Raw genomic sequence first — 15,359 nt, 5'->3', positions numbered from 1 at the left:
AATAACATTTCTAATAAAACCTCACTCACAATCCAAGAATATCTTTTGTCCCTCTGTGGTTCTAGGCGTTAATTAGATGTGTCGGTTTCTAACTGTGGTTGTGACAGGAGACTCCTATGTCCATAGACTTTCTATCCCTCAAGAACACAACATCATAACTTTTGTAAATGCAGCATCTCTGTAAAATAAAGCCAGCAAAGTCTGTCATGTTTTGACCACAGCTCACTTTGGCATCAACACAAATTTAAATGTCTGTGTTATTTCTGAGAAAAGTATAGGGACTGTTTAGATCTGATTTCCTTTGGAAAAAAAAAAAGTGCTTGCAGGGTGTGAAAAGACTTAGAGGTGTGTTTAGGTCACTTTATGCAGTGCAAGCCATTGTCTCACTGCAAATAAAAATCAGGTCAACAATTTTCCACGGAGTTCCTCTGAATGCCGTTGGAAAGGTGCACTATCAATCCTCTTCTTTTACTCAAACAAACATGAGACTGATGGTTTCATGAGATTATTTGATTTTCCCAACTGTGCCACATAATGGTCATTATTTCACTATTATATTTTCAATATATATTGAACACCTACCACAGAAATGTATAAAGTAATTTTAAATGTAAATAGCTTTATACTCTTTCTTTCCATCATTAGAACAAATTAAAAGATCCCTTCTATATTTTTCTTTTGAACTAGTAGGCAACACCTATACCAACCTGGACACAATATTCTTTGCTTTTCTTTTCAGACAGAAAATCAATAACATTAAGTAGGGACTCATTTTTCTCTATGGATACTTGTATCCATTATTGGATCATTTCTCATGTGCAACGAACCATCTGCTTTAACGTCAAAGTTGATTCTTTTAGTTGTTCCTTTAATTTTTTTCTTCTGTCTCTTCACTTGCAGTATCTAATATGAAACCACAAATTTAAATCTGTCTGAATGAGAGTATTCAGGGCAGAGTACTTCAATCACTTTTAAATTGCTCATTTTGTGCTACACTGAAGGTGATGTTTTTAGAAGAAAAGAAGGTTGCAACTTTCTATCAAGTTCAAGCCTTTGCCTTCATTTCAATCTTTTCTTTCTTTCTCTCTCTCTTTTTTTTTAAGGTGCAGTCGCCAATTGATCTGTCATATTGTGGTTTTCAAAGATGAACTGAGAATGCTCTGAAAGGAGGTTGCTGTTGAAGAGCTGCTGGAAGACCTAGAGTAGGGAATTACATTTTCATTGTGGCTAACTTTCAATGACACTGAAGATGTCTCACTTGGAAGATCATCAAACCCATGTTTTCTCTTCCACTTCAACAGACAAAGCTTCATTCATTTGATGTGGAGACTCTGAAGAAACTAATTTTCTTTTTGAAATAAGTGTGAATTCTTTTTATCTTGTGATTTAACAACTCTTGACAATGCTTACATTTCACTTCAGAAAAATTAGCTGTTTTCGTAACTTCAGTCTTTTCAATCATTTTTTCCCACCAAGTCTTTGAGTATTCCTTTTCTCAACCCAGCTTAATATACATAGCAGTTTGGTAATAACTACTTCTAAATTACCTATTTACTGTATTAATAAAAAGCTTTCCCATTTACTAGAATTACCATAGAAATAACACTTCTTGAATTTAACACTGCAAAGAATGAAAATAAGATGTGCTAATCATGTTCACCAATGATTTATATTCTATTAATTTCTAGCAGATCAAATCCATTGTTGATTACATGATACTCTTACCTATTTTCTCCTTCACAATACCTAACATTTACCTCCATCCCTGCTCTCCTGTGAGTAAAATATCATGCATTCTCTGAAAGGCTTCCAGTTCTGTAACTATGCTAAGTTACAAAGTACTTTACAGTTTTGTAGTATGTATTTGACAAAGATTTGATGTACAGAAAGGGAGACAGGAATAACAATTAGATGAGACCTAACTGCTGGAAAAATATCTTATTTAGGAGCATATCTTCCAGAAACAAATCATGATTTTTTCGAGTTGATGGAGCTCTGGAACTAGTTTTCTATCAAACAGTTCAATATACCACCATGTTCCTGGGCTATAAGAATAACTCTCCAAGTTTTCATTTTGTAAGTAGCAGCTACACAGAAATTGCCATTTCCACCTGAACTAGATACAACTCTCAGAAGTTTGTTAGGAGGAGACAAATCTTTTTAAAGCTAAATTAGAAGTCAATTTGAAGCTCCCAATGGAGTGTTTTAAAAAGCTTGTGGAGGAACAACATGGGAAAAGGGAAAATGAAGATGGATTACAAAGGATGGTGACTTTTACAGTGAAAACAAGGAAATTACTTTTGGTTTAAATATCTATTGCATGCAACTTTAATAGTTTCTGCCCCCAAGTCTACATGGTACTTAACAAAGAAAATCCTCCCAACATTTGTATTATGCAAATCAGAATGCCTGCCCCCTCTTTACAAAGTTTTTTGAGGTGAATATTGGTGTGTTTCGTTGCCATCACACTGTCTGAAGTGTTTGACATATACACAAGACCCAAGGTTGAAGAAGGGCAAACTTCTGACCGAAGATGCCATTAGAAAGGATCTTAAAAGCTTACCTATCTACTGTCCTAATGCAGGACAGAAATAACATTTCTGAGCACAAGTAGTCTAAAGTTAAAGAACTCTACCAATAGAGATTTGATATCATGTCTTCACCACATATGCCAATGCTTCATGATTTGTACTTAACTCCTCTCAATATCTAATCTGGATTTCTCCAGCTGCATTTTAAGAGTCTCATTTCTTGTCCTATCCATGATGAACATGGAGAAAAAGGATTCCCTTTATTTCTGGGGTAGCCCAGAACACATATCTGAAAACATGTTTCACTTCAGATTTTTTTCCTATAGACTAAACACCACACCAGTTCTTCAGACTTTCCTCATAAATCACAGTCACTCTCACTGCTCTCCTTTGGACTCACTCCAGTTAATCTACCTTCTCTGTGAAGTATAATGCTAAATGTTAAATGCAATCATCTAGATGAGACCGTACTGATGTTGAGTATTGTAATTTCCTATATTTTACAGGCTACATTTCCAGTTTTGCATCCAAGGGAGACCAACTCTATCCCCCAAATCCTTTTCTAAAAGACTGCCCAGATATTTCATATTCCAAGCTGCTAAAGCTGCTTAATCCTACCTAAATAGGAAACTTCTAATTTCTCCATATTGAACTTCATCCAATTTTCCAGATTGCTTCTCCAACTGGCCAAGACCATTCTAAATCCGAATTCTGTCCTCCAACTTGCTGTGGACAGCCTACTACCATCTGCAAATGGAATAAACATACTCTATATTCCATCCCCAAGCCACTACTGAAAATACCAAATAGTATGAAACACATAGTATGAGATGCTTGTTCAACCCAGTTGATACATCTTTCCAATCCTACAGTGCTGATTATTTTTCCTATTCTGCTACTACTACTATTGCTAAGTTGTCTGAGTATGCTTTCCAAATAATTCTGGACTATTCTTATCATCATGGTGTTCATATCAAATTTTCCTGCTTTGCTCATCAAAAAGCAATATATGTATGTGACATGTTAAGATGGTCAGAAACTTTGCTGAAGTCAAGACAGACAATATCTATTATTGCTTTTCCATTTACAGCCCTATTAGCCCAAAGCAGAAGGAGAACATACTGGTTTGACATGGGCTGCTCTCAACAGATCCATTCTATTAGCTGTTTCTTTCCAGACATTTGCACATAACTGATTTGAGTATTTCTTCATTATTTGTTCTCAGGGTGTTTTGTGGTTTGGTTTTTTTATTTTTAGGAATTGAAGTTAAACACTTTAAGCACTACATTTTTCCTTTTCAATCTTTTAGAGCCTTAGCAAGCATCTCCAGGTTATCAGAGATGCCTGCTGACCGCTTTAAATAGTATTGGCTAGTGCTTTAAACAAGTTAGAGTCCATCCTGCTCCTTTGCTTTTAGTAATGATTGTATTAGCCACGTGATTATAGTAGACTTCTTTAGTGAATACTGAAATTAAAAAGGCATTAAATGTTTTGGCCTAAGATATCTAATGTTACTAATTTTCTCTCTCAACTAGAGTATTGAATAGTTTCTCAGTCGTATTCCTTACAGAATTCAAGTAGAAACTCAACGGTCATAAATTGCAATGTTCTTTATAAGACCATATTTTTAAAGCTGGTCACTTATAAAAGGTTTCTTGTTCCTCTTAATTATAACTTCTTCTGTGCCTTGTTCTTTCTGATTTCTGTCCCCACATACTTATGCATTCCTTTATACTAATCCTAGTAATCTCACATAATTTTCATTTCCTGTATGACTCTCTCACGTGCTTGAGGTCAATGTATATGATTTAACCAGGTGACTTCTTGCTATTCTTCCATTGCATTGGGATCATTAAATTCTGAATAGCACGTTTTTCATCGGGAAGTGCTTAATTCCTTTATTCCTTTAAATTTGTCTTCCATAACATGTGATCTTCCAGTATCCTGAGTTTGCTGAGGTCTGCTTTCTTGAAATCCTCTTTTTCTATTTTGCTATTCTCACTCCTTTCCTTCAAAAGGATCATGGATAGTTTAATGTTCACACAAGTTCTCTTCCCCTCTCATGTTATCACCCATATCCTATTTAGTACAAGACTGTTGTAGACTGTATTCTAACCTCTCTAGATGCTTCCTCTACTTTCTGTGCCAATGCTGTCACCAAAAATAAATAACAAATTACTCTATATAAGCTGCTATATATATATTCCTTTCCTGCTGAACTGGAAAGTTTTTTGCCTGATTTTATGAAGATCTATGCCTTAGATGATTTGGATAGTTTCTCAAAGAAAACAAAACCACCCCAAAACAGCACCACCCCCACAACGAAGCCAAAACTGAATTCAAGCCTTATGCAACAGAAATGTCTAGCTTGCTATTACAGCATAAATCTCCCTGATCTCATAACATCTGCATGTATCCTCTTTCTGGGCAAAGCCACTGTGTGTGTCCTTACATTTCCATTCTAAGAAGCCATTACTACACCAGTTGAGTTGGAATTTTGCATTAAGATTTCCAGCTTTTCTGTGCCTATTTTCTGTTCCTGATTTCTATGTTTGAAGAGGCATCTCTATATTTCAAAGGACAGCAGATCATTTGGGTTTCAGATTGCCTTTTTAGCCTGTCATCAAGGGATAAAATTAACACCCAATCTCATTAAACTATTTATATTCATATTGTTAAATGAAAACCTAAAACTACCTGATGTGCATTCACTGCTAGGTTAGGGGGCTTTGGGGTGACCCTCAGTCTGAGAGGTGGGTTTTCCTCCAATATACTGTGAAAGGAAGGCAGGCACCTATAGTCCAGATTTAGGAGCATTTGCTATATAGAGAAGACAAAAGGGAGAAATATTTGGCCATAAACCTGGAAAATATGTTAGAAATGGCAAGTATTTTCTCAATCTGCTACTTATGTGGGTATTTTTTTACTAAGAAGAACACGTATTTTTCACATGCTTTAAATAAAGTACAGGTATAATCCTAGTGAAGACAAAAGATTTGTAGCATGAATCCACATTAACTGCTTGAAGTAAACTCTAAGATTAAAACCTTTTTTTTCTGGTGATGACACTATCCTGCTGTGTGAACTCTGGCAACTCATTTATCTGCCCTTTAATTTTTGGTTCCCCTGCTGTAAAATGACTATGACAATAGTTACCAAATTCCTAAGTGGGGTGTTTGTCTTAAAGAATATTTATAATCCCATAAAGAACCCGTAAGTGCTACAAAAAGCAAAGGATTATTATTAATATTGCCAGCTCCTAATGATGCTTGTACCTTACCAATACTTTATCCCAAAAACCGCTCGAAGACTTAAAAGCTTATAGAAAATGCTGAAATGAGGCAATTTTTTTCTCATCTCTGTAAAGCATCTTGCTGCACTGAGAGGTCCAGCACACATCTGTCATCTGGAGGCCAAGCAGGCCTTCCACAATTCCAGGAAATCAATTCCAAAGACTGTAGATTGTCAGTTGCTTGTACATGGGAGGCCGTCCAGGCAGCAGATTAAATTGTATGAGAAAATTGTAGCAGTCTCTAGACCGCAGGTAATGGAGATCCCCAACGACCTTTCTGAGGACTTGGGAAACATGCACTGAAATTACCAACAGGCCCTTTTGTAGCAGCAAAACTGCCTACTGAACTTCTCAGACTCATCACACAGGGTCATTCACAACTGAGCTACTTCTAAAGAGGAAAAACAAACACGAAAATGTAATCACCACCCTTTCTTCTTGCAGAAAATGTACAGGGATACCAGAACTGTGCTACCTGTATGACACAAACAAATTAAAAAAAAAAAAAATTTAAAAAAATGGTTACTTGTGAAAGACTCAGTCTTTAGCAGTGTTTAATGAGGCTACTGTTCCTGAACCTTTCATCCCTGAGAGATTTCAGCAGAATACCCAAAACCCTGGCCAAAATGACTGCTGATGCAGAAGGCTGATTTAAACAACTAACAGTTTTGTTGTTTTATTCAGACTCTGTTGACTACACTCCGGTTTTTGGTTTCATTGTTTCTAGAGCACCCTTGACATGGCCAGAGTTCAAACTGTTAATGTGACCCTTTCAGTGCTGCTCACTTGGGGGTTCAGGCTACAGTGTGTAACTCTCCTTGTCAGGAACAAGAATGCTACATGTATACAAAGAACCTAATCCCTTTTGAAAATACAGTTTTGCTATACCAGTGAAAGATGAGCTACATGAAATTCTGTTTATTATTTCTGATCAACCTATTGTTGCCAAAAACTTCTACTTTCCCATTCATCACTGGCAAAATAGGCTGGTCATTTTATCTCACTCCTTAATAGCCTTCCTGGTCTTTAGGAAAGCTGCATGGTTTAATGTATATTTGTAATTTTAAACAATTTAAATCTATTAGAAGAGATTTACATAGCATTTCAGGCAGAGAGAATGAGTACGTTTACATTTGTTGGTTTGGAGGCTGTGTGGGGTTTTTTAACAGCCCCTTTACATTCCCTATGATAGATAACCACGCCTTTTTCTTTTGCTAAAAGATCATATGGACTCATATGCCAGGCTGCCCATAATGTAGAGTTTGGTATTTATCTCCAAAGCAGCTTTTAGGGCATCAGACAAGGCTCTATAAGCTCTTTATAAGGCACATCATCAGAGGGAAATGGTGAATAGGAACTGCCCTTACCATTGTCATGGTTTTTTGACTTTGCTACAGACTTCCTATATGACCTTGACCAAGTTTTTAAATCTATTTTTTAATTCCCCATAGGCTATTCTGGAGTAATAATTCCCCATGTCAGAAGCGTCTGAGTATAAATTTATTGCTGCATGTCTTTTATGCTAGGTTTAAGTAATATACTCTCTCAAAGAAAATGATCTTTCTGCTAAAGGAGCAATTGTTCTCTTGGTTACAAAGTAACCTTCTCTGTATTTTTAACTTTGCTTTAGAGATCTTATTCTGATTCATCTGTAAATTGTAGCTTATGCATTCGTTTACACAGCAGTATTTTTCTGCCCTTTACATTTGATATTCTTACACACGTTTGGATCAGCTATAGATAACTACTGTCGGAGCCAGGCACTGCAGAATTAGACCCCCAATGTGCTGGGGAGGAAAGATGGGGAGAAAGGTACAGAGCAGCAGTCCTTGCACTCACACAAGAAGAAAATCTATGGGCTGAATGAAGAATGGAACGAAAGGCATATGAGTATGAAGAGACTTTCAAAGACTGTTTTAGCCACAGGACTTTTCACGTCAAATATCTGGTGCACCCAAGCTGTAAAAAGCAAAGCAGGAATTTCTAGGATCTATTTCATCCCTTTGACTCATCCTCTTCCTTCGCCCATTTGCTCTCGTAAGACAGGTCCAGAGTGTGCAACAGGAAACCAAGCAAAAACAATACAAGAAATACGCATTTTAATTTTAGCCACACAGCTGCCTCTGGGTTCTTTAAATACACACCCCTCTAAGTGCTTCCATACACCAAGCTATCCAAGTGCTCTAGACAGGCTGAGTCTCAACTGCAAACTCATTCCACAACTAATCTCCATCTGGCATTGTGACAGCAATCAAACCAAGTTTGTCAAACGCCCAGTTGGGGCAAACTGGGTCCTTATCCAAGTGGCCTCTGTTATGTGGTTTGAAGTGGTGAGCTAGTCTCCAAGTTCTTTGGACTGGGACAAGTTTTCAGATAGGGATTAAAAACAAGCTCTTTTTTTTCCCTTATCCTCTCCCTCTTACACAGCATAAGAAACCAAAAATATCTTTTGAAGTCGTGCCTGTGAGTGACACTGTGCCCTAGTATAATGTGACTGGTGACCTAGTCTCCTTGTGCCAGGCTGTATGTAGCCTTGTTGTCTGGAAAACTATCTGGGGAATTTAAGGACTACGAGGAGAAAAATGGGAAATCTAAAAGCTTAGTCACATACTCAGTTCTTCATCTTGGGTTGTTTTTTTCCTTTTGGCTTTTGAAGGTGAAACATAAACCGCCTCTGAATTCCAGAGGTTTTTTACTGCCATCAAGTGGAGAGTTTCCTAAAACAATAAAAAACAGCTTCCCTGACTGAATATGATTTTTCCTGCCCTTGGCAAAACTGCAAAAAAAAAATCTAATTCAGTCTTACATCTACACAGGGTTAGTCCTGGAGCCACAAATGCCAGAAACATCTGCTAAATATTCTATCATCCTTAGTATACTTTGCTTTTGCCCTACTGAAGCAGTGTATTTGATGGCATAGCAGAGCTGGTCAAAAGTGTGACAGCCTGGGTATGCCTGTCATTTCTGATATTCCATTACAGGCTTCTTTCTCTGGTCTGCAGGAACACACGAATATTTAACATCAGGACTATTCCTTTCTATGCAGTGACACAAGGGAAACCAATATTGTAACAAGGTATCACAAATACAGTGATGTAAACTATCTTAGGATCAGAAATACTTATTTTTTAGGCTTTACTGTTTCCACTATGCAATCCTCCATTTTATCTGACCACCATAACAAATGCACAAGGAATTTGATAAAAACATTAAAAATGTTCCATAAGATTAGCAATTCAGAGCACTACATTAATTTTAATAAAAGAAGTTTTTCTACCTTGCAGAAAATTCCAAGATTGTGGTTTTGTCCAAAACCAACAACTATATTTAAATTTAAAAAAAAAAAGCATGGAACATCACCAAATTTGATTTCTATTTTATTTCTTTTTAGTTTTGCATTGTACCAATTAACATTGTTTTTAGAAGTGTAAAAGTTAAAATAAAATAGGTCATTTTCAGTGAATTTTTCAGCAATATGGACACCTTTTCCTTACAGGCTCTACTTATGTTGAATCTACACAATCTGGAAGACAATTACTATCAGAACATTTCCAAGAAGCTGTTTCTCTTTCCAAAGACCAGCAAACAAGTTGCCCCATTTCCAAGAGCAGCGAGCCCCAGTAGCTCATCCTGAATTGAGCACAACAACAATCAGCCTTGCATATGGATTAGGAATCCAATTGATATCTTCTGTCCATTCTGCTACCTCACTTGAAACAATAATTGTTTTTTTAGTTTTTTCCTGACCAGAGGCTTGGAAACATAGTAATTACAGACCTCAACCATAAACCATAAACTGCTCCAGAACAAAAGAATGTTCTAATTGATACCAACACTCTCTTGTACAGGAAGACCTCTTCAGAAAAGCTGCTACACTTGGTAAATTTAGAAAGTAGGTCTGAAAGTCCGTGAAGTACTATCATCAAGGCATTGTCTTCTAGTCTCATAAAAATGTGTTCAGGTTTGGTTACATTATACACAGACCACTGGAAAAACCAGATTTGTCTTGATCTGCTCCTATAAGCCCTCACAATTCCCATAGCCTTGGACACAAGCTGTTGAATGTCTGGCTGTGATAGTCTGTGCAGTGAAGACTTCCAAGTTAAAGGAAAAATGCATCCCGGTACCATACCCTAGCATAGGGGAACATACTTTGCTGTGCTAACCAAGAGACAGTTCTATATTTGTCTTCTAAATAGCTCTAGTAATTCTGAATGTTTCACAATCGTATTATTAAGCAAAGCCTCAACCACTACTAAGAGAACCCACATACAACTGACGAATTCAGCCACCTAACGTAACAAGCTTACAGGGAAGGCAACTGAGTCACAGTGGCATCTGAGCTTCTCGGAAAGCCTACTACCCAGTCTACATCCTTGGCTCATCCCTCTGAACTAAGAGGCACAGCAAATGGCTGTATCAGTGTTACCACATCATATGATCTCTCTAATGACTAGTCCGTAGAAAATTTAATCCTTCAGTGTGTAACTAATATGGATGGTCTTTAATCCTCCACAGCAGAGGACTGTGCTGAAGGTTTGAGGCTCAAATTCCCTTCTACATGAGGCACATTTGTTATCCTTGCACATAAAGTAATGAATTCTTGCTGTTTCATTTGCTTGTAAAAACGAGAGGAAATATCAGGCCAAAATCCTTATCTAAATAATATTCTCAAATATAGTAATGTCAAATATAGTTCCCATCAATTAGGAAAATACAGACTTGAGATCTCCAGTGTAGCTTCAATTCTGGTACATTATGCATTTATTTTATCAGGCTATCTTTAATTACCTACTGACATCTCAGGTTTTTCCATCAATGTGTCATTCAGTTGGCTGGGTAAATGGTATTGGGGATAAATCATGTAGAGAATTAGCCTGTTGTTTGTAGTATCCCTATCTCACACTTATGCCCTTGGTATTTAAATAAAATTGTTTTAAAGTAAGATTTGGGGCTACTTATTGTGATTTTATGCAAACTAGACAAAGTCCTTTTCACCCTGTAAAAAAGTACACAGGCACTCCTTGATTGGATCAGGTTTGACTTTCCCTATATACTGAAATTCAGAGAGACAAACGACACCCAGTGGTTATTAGAAATAATGCAGGGACGCAGAAGCCAGGTACATGTGAAGATACTTAACACCTTTCTCAGGTTCACAAAACTTAAGATGCAACTAGAAAAACGAAGACACTGGACAAGTTCCAATCCATGTTAAAGAGTCAGTATCTCTACTGACTCTATCTGGCCTTAACAGACTCAACGCTTATGGCACCAAAAACCTCCCACAGGAACCACCAACTTCTGAAATACAAATCCAAGTAATTTTTTATCTCCAGGTAAACATGGCATCTACCCTTCACTGGAGTAAACAGTAGCTCTTTCGTGACAGCAGTGTAAATCCTTTAGATTTCTCCATCAGAAAATAACAATATAATGAGAATTCCCTGATGGTCTTGCACTGATTAAGTAAATTTATCCCTCTACAGCCTGCAGTTTCCTGCATACATTGAAGGCTACATTGAAGACAGAGAAGGTGGCTGCACTGGGGAAGCTGGATTGCTGAAATGGTCTGATGCTGCACAGATTAAAAGCAATCACTGGGGATGCTCTTTTGCATAGGCTCCCCAAATCTTCAGTTGGTCCAAGAGTCTAGGAGTTTCAAAGGAGTTATTACACCCACCTTCGTTCCCCTCCAGTGTAATATAGCACAGAAGAGTGCAAAGAGCATCAAAGGTGCTTTATTCTTGATATGTCATGTCTGATAATCATCTGTTATTGTTAAATCATTGTCATTCTGCCTTCCCTTAATTTGGAGACGTTTATGGTAAAGACAAAGTTGCAGATGAATACAAGAATGTGAAAGATGTGTGCTTTGAAAAGGAAACATAGTTAGATAAAGTTGAGACATAGGAGAAACAAACAAAAAAAAAAGTGATTGCTAAAATACCTTCATTAAAGAAAAATCTTGTTAACGGCTGGATGAAATTCTATGACCTGTGATAGACTTTAGGTCAAAGCAGGTGATCACACTATATCTCTTTCATGCTTTGATATTTACTAAATAGGTTATTAATTATTAACAAAATCCACATGTGGAATGCCTTTTCTAACAGATTTGGGGGTTTAATATTGTTTTAATGTCCAACAACACTGCTAACAAAAATATAAAGAGAAACACATTTGAGATTTAGTGCCCCTCTGCTGAAAGGTGAAGCAAATACTTTATCCACATGAATTAATTCCTTGGTTAAGACCAATGAAAAAGGCATCATTTGAAGAATATTCTTCTATCAATGTATTAAAATTACAGAAATGAATAATGGAAGGAACAAAGATATATGTATGAAAATACATAAAAGATAGGCTTTGGTTCAATAAAATGAGATGAATAAAGCTATTTGCAGACTAACTATGCAATATAGTACCTACTAAATTGTATTTTGTCTGTGATAGCAAAATAAATCAGTGAGGATATGAAGAAAAAAGATTGAGTACATGGTGTTTTCAGACAAACATGTTACTTCTCCAGTTCAGATAATGGATTACAGAAACATGTTTGTCTTCTGACCTGGCAATGCTTAACTTCCTAAGTTTGCCAAACGTTTCTTCCTACTGCCATGCCAGGACAAAAGATTCTTTGTTCATAACTATTTATGAAGTCCATGCATCAACACCTTCATTAATTGTTCAATAACCACATAAGACCTATTCTTTAACCACCTCATTGGGTAAATAGCAGCTTTCGTCCCTTTTAAGCCATGAAAGATGATTTCTGCATCCTTTCCTGTAAGAGATTCAACACTTCTTTTTTTCTTTTTTAATAAAAGTGTTGAAACACCGAACTGAGTAAACATACAGTCATACTTCACCCATATTCTTTTCACTCTTCTCCTGGTGTATTACCAGAATAAACAGGGAAGTGAACAAAAATCTAATGCTCACTTGCCAAAACGCTCACCTTCAGGATATACAAACAAACCACAGTCCACCATAGGAAAAAAGGAAAATATCCTGTTACCACTGACAGGAATTGCCAAAAGCACACAGTAAATGACACCTTCTATCAATGAAGAATCAAATGAAAGAAAAAGGGAGAGAAGGGACAATGACAGAAGTATTATTAAAAGCACCAAAAAAAAGAAGTGCATAATTCATGTTATAGTGTGCAATATAAACCTAAACTTTAATTCAACTGAATTCGGTAAGAATCCAGGTGATAAGATGTAGTTTATTTAAAACAGAGATTTACCTTGACTATCTAAGATAACTTATCTATTAAATAGTACAGTGCTTCAGTTCTCCTACCTGCTGCCCTTTGAATGAAGACCTGGTATCACGCATTACGAATCTGTTCCACATCTGTTCTGAGTCCCCTGAACTGAATGGCAGGCTGTCTATCCCAAATGCAGATTACTTGCTCTCTGATGAGCTGTTTTCAGTGATCACCCACATATCCATATCTCTGTATCCTGAGAAATCTGGTCTCTGTGCAGATCGGTAAGGGTTGTTTCTGGGGTTAAGGCAACCAGGACCATGCCTGAGCAAATATCGTGATGCAACAGCATTCTTAGCATGCTTTTCCTCAGAAATCCAAACTTCCTGAACTGTAAGGGATCCAAATCCACAGTCTAGCGATCACACATCTCATGGTAGTGTGGAGATGTAACTCAGAGCATTTAAATACTGAAAAATATATCCTGGGAATATGTGTCACTAGTGTCCTCTCGCTGCACTTCAGATTAGTAGGACTGGAATCCATTCTGCGTCACAAGTGTCATTTCACACAATCACTGACATTTTTGTTTTGCATTTGACAGGTCATTTATGACTCCACACTGAGATTAAAGGTCCTTCTCTTTTTCACTCAGGAATTTATTAGATCATGTTGATCTTTTTAATCAGCCTGTTTCAGGTTCTTTAACAAGACCGTGGTAACAATGAAAGTACTTCTTTCATCCATTTCTATTCAGGGAATTCATTGTGTCTTTGCTCAGCCCTTCCACACAGCCTTTTCAGTTTTCTCTAATGAAATGGCTTTCATGTCCAAATGCAAAATATTCTGATGGACTTCAGAGCAATGGTAGTATTTATGCAGTTCTCAGAACAAGAATAGCTACTCTAATTGTATTCAGTGAACAAGTGGATTCACTTCCTACTTACTTGCCCTTGGTTTATAGGCAGTTCACAGAAAGCAAATTAATGTATTTATTTCACTATCTTATATTTTAACAACTATGTAGAAGAATAAGGGTATCGTATCCTTCACTTGTGACAGCTCCTCCTTTTGCCCTCTTTGAGACAAGCTTAAAGGATTTGGACCTCTGTGGTGCTGCTTTCCTCATTTTCTAAGTGGCTGTCAGTTAGATGCCTGTTTTCGCTGTCATCTCCCATTCTTGGGGCAAGAAAGGGTCTACCTAAGTCAAAACTCCTGTGTAGAGATGAGCTATAGTGTTTTGAATTATATTTGGGATGTCCAGCAGCATCCCAGATTCCTGCCTCTTACAGGCCTGTCCGGATTCCCTCAGAAGTCCAGGTCAGGCAGTACAGCTCCAGGCCCTCACACCATTGCTCACCGACGTGGCACAAGGCCAACAGGAGGTACACACACCATTTTTCAGTGAAGACGCTCCGTTCTGCCATGTCCTTGACAGCTGCGGTGGGCCATATCTCCAGAAGCTGTTTAAAACCAACATGGTGGTGGGGGGGAGGGGGCTCTTCTCCCTGACAGACCCTGTGTGCATCCACGGCTGCCCGCGCACCTCGGGCTGCCTGTTCCCACCTCGCGCCAATCCCCACTGCACTCTGTAGCAACAACTCCTGTGCTGAGCCTGTCCCTGCTGCCTCACAGAGGCCCCCGCCCTCCAGCCTCGGCGCCCTGACAGCCGCACAGGCCTCGGGCGCCACGGCGCCATGTCGAGCCGCAGCCCCCTCACAGCGCAGCCCGCGGGCACGCACAGCGCATGCGCGCCGCCACCACTCCCGCCCGCAGCTAGCGCAGAGCTCGGCGGGTCGGCGCCGGCGGCTTCGCTGTGCGCATGCGCGCCGGTGGGAGCCTGGAGGGCTTACTATCCGCTTCCGGGGTGGGCTTGTCTAGGCCGTGAGGGAGGGTTGTGCTCCATGGTGGGGCGTTGCGCATGTGCGGCCTGGTGGGGTTACAGCTGTGGCGGCCCGCGAGCAGGTGAGGGGTGGGCTGGTGGGGCTCGGCGCGGTGGTTGTGAGGGGAAGGTGGCAGCTGTGGGGCCTCTTGGCCATCGCCGGGGCTGCTTCACCTCGTCCTGAGGCGGGCTGGCGGCTCGGGCCCGAGCGCCGGGTGGTTCGGCCCGTCTGCGCGGGGGGGTCTCGCCTCACGGCGGGCCCGCTGCGAGGGCACCCCGCCTGGGCGGGCAGCGCTCCGTGGGCATCCCGCCGCCCGGGCCTGGCGTGCAGGGCAAGGCGCTGGGGAGACGGTTGGGTACGGGTAAGCTCGGCCCTCGCCCCTGCGGCTGGAGGGAGGGCCCTGGTTGACGCCCGGTGCTTTCCCGCCGGTGCGCGGC

This window comes from Gallinula chloropus (assembly GCF_964237585.1).
Source record: "Gallinula chloropus genome assembly, chromosome: 4".
Lineage (NCBI taxonomy): Eukaryota > Metazoa > Chordata > Aves > Gruiformes > Rallidae > Gallinula > Gallinula chloropus.
Note: the sequence above shows the minus strand (reverse complement) of the source record.